A 2935-nucleotide genomic window follows, 5' to 3' on the forward strand; every position below is an offset into this window, starting at 1 on the left:
TGAGAAGTCCTTGGCTAGTGAAAGCATTACCTAGTAACAACTAAAACATCGGTGCGTTATCAACTTTGTTCTCATCCTAAATCCAAAACACAGCACTGTACCAGCTACTAGGAAGGAAATTAACTCTATCCCTGCCGAAACCAGGACAATGTACTAATTCAGCAAAATGCACACTGGCTTAAGCATATATTACTCAAATCCACAGACACCTCATCTATCTGCTGGAGCAGGCCACGTGAGCAGTGATGGAGCCACTAAAGGATGGTATAGCTCCTTCTGCCTCTCATGACTGAGTATATTGGTATTTCAGTCATGTGAGGGAAGAGGAGACAAAGGATCCCTAAACAAGCAGCGTACCAGGGAGCCAGCTCCAGGCTGCCACAGCTCATGCACCCCTTTCCTTGCCTGCATCTGAAAGATACTTGGATAAGATGGCATCAGAGAGCAGAAACTGTGAGCAATTCTGTTAGATTGCAGCTGGCCTGTGGGTCAGATTGCCACCCAAACTCTGCAAGTCTTCATATGGTCCAACAAAATTCATTTAGAACAGGATACAAAAGCTTTAATCTGTTTAGAGGTCTTTTCCAAAAATGTCATTTCTCTTCTAAACGTCGTCTTTTATTTTTTTATTTGAAAGCATATAGAAAGAAAAGCAAAAGGAAAGCTCAAGTGCCTTTTTACCTGGAACCACAGCCCTATGATGCAGTGGTTTGATTCTTTCTTACTCCTCTGCCCAAAAGAAAAACTTGAAAAAAGAAACAAAAGAAAACTCCTTTACTACCTTTGCCCTTTTGTAACACTGAGAAGAGAGGTATAGTGCAGGCATCACCTGCTACGGGTAGTTTCCAAAATACATCTCATGCATGATCTGTCAAGAGAATATTTTTAATATAAGGTATTTATTTGCCAAAAATACTAGGAGGAATCACATGGAAAATGCATAATCGTTCTGAAGGGAATAGGCACGTTTTAGCAGATCCTTTTATAGTTTTGCAAACTGAAGTTTTGTTTCTGAAATCAGTAAGGATCCAAGCAAGAGAGAGGAAACAAGCAATGTGAGCTTATTTTGTTGCTTTAATTTGCTCATTCATCTCAGTCATCTTAATTAGGGGAGTTTGAACATGAATTTCATTGGTGTTAGCCTCCAGGTAAAGAGTTATCCTAGCACTGGAGTAGGAAAAGAAGGCCTTTTTAAGAAGCCAGAAGGGATTTAAAATATCAAAGAGAAATCCTGTTTGTTGAATGTAACTCATCCTACATGCTTGATCAGCCTTAAATAAGAGTGATTTGGGAGAAAATATATTAATTAACATTTTGGGGGCAGGCTAAGAGTTATTTCACAGTAGAGCATCAAATAGTGCTTTTATCAAATCTTCCTCTGGATAACCTTTAGAGAAGTGACTTTTAGAGACTGTAGTGGTTGCTGTTTCAAATCCAGCTTAGTGTTTTATTTGGAAACACACAGGTTCACATAAACCGACCCAGTCTTACAAATCCTGTGGTTGAATGGCTGCTGCTAGTTGTTCCGGCCTTTGGAGAACCAGTTGCTCTCCCAGCTCATCCTTGGTGACCTTCAAGGCAGTTATTTATCAGACCTCTAAACTGTTCAGACAAGAGTTGTCCCATGGAGGAGTGTCTGTTTGGGGTAGCTTATGCCCATCACACATTGCCTCAATTCTGTACAACTCCCAAATGCAGAATTACAATGACAGAGCAGGGAATTCTGAAATGTCTTTGTGGTGGGCTGTTGGGGTTGTGTTTCATATTTGTAATACCTCCATATGCCAAGAATATGTGTAGACTACACGTCCTTAATGCAACGTAAGGAACCACCAATGTTCATTACCGAACAGCCACGATGGCACAATTGCATGGCCCTGTGTCTATAAGACTGTTCTCATTTTTGACTCCAATCTTTTATCAGGGTACAAATTGATAATGCAAAGAGGTATTTCTAGGGCCATCCATACAGAAGAATAACAAATGCAGACACTTTCCTGCTGGTTACCACCTATCCCCAGGAGTTCCCTCTTTCTTCATGGCCACGTGCCTTTTTGCCTCTTTGCATTTTCTGCTGCCAAACGCACACAAGCGTATGTACAACCCGTTCTTCTTGAACAATGCACAGTGAAGTCTCCTCGTCCACATAGTTCAGATTCCTGAGTGGCCTTGCATGTGCCTTGGTTTGGGCAGTTGCACGAATCTGACTTTTTGTTTGGAGGTCATTCTTATTTCATGTACGAGGATAGTTGTTTCTACTAACATAAAGGAAGGGTAAAGCCACCCCAGCAGCTCCTGCGGCACTGCCTAGCCCGCGCCACCAACTAGAATACTCTTACCACTTAAGTATACTACATGTATTGCTAATATTAACCAAATGAATGCTACTGATTCAACATACCGAGACTTTGTAGCTGTAGGCCTAAATCCATCGTTTTGCTGAGAATCCTGAGGCCGGTATAAGCCGAGTTCTGCAACTACATTCATCTGACTGCCAAGATCAGGAATTTCTCTATATACCATGCTGTGTTTTCTTCTAAATTTTGTAATTTTGTCTTACGCTGAAGCACTGACCAGGTGAGCAAAGATAATTACTAAAATCATATGAATTTAATCTCGCACAATTCATTTTTTTTATTATGCAGCTGAGAAGATGTTTGGTGTTAGCAGATCTCTTTGTTTCTTGGTCTGTTTTTCAGAAGGTTTTTTTTCCTATAACAGTCTTGATTTTTGAAAGTGTTTAAGTTTTTTTTTGTTCTGAAAATTTTCAGGTAACAACACAGACCCCACCTCAGTAGTAGATACTCAATTTTCCATCCTTCTCCATCAGATACTGCTTTGCCTGCTGCCCACATCTCTTAATTGATGAATTTCTCACTTAAATTTGGATGCGCATGACCGATTCACCTCGAGTAGCTGTAATTCGTGCTTGGTA

The sequence above is a fragment of the Aptenodytes forsteri genome, unplaced genomic scaffold (genome assembly GCF_000699145.1).
Source record: "Aptenodytes forsteri isolate BGI_AS27 unplaced genomic scaffold, ASM69914v1 Scaffold206, whole genome shotgun sequence".
NCBI lineage: Eukaryota > Metazoa > Chordata > Aves > Sphenisciformes > Spheniscidae > Aptenodytes > Aptenodytes forsteri.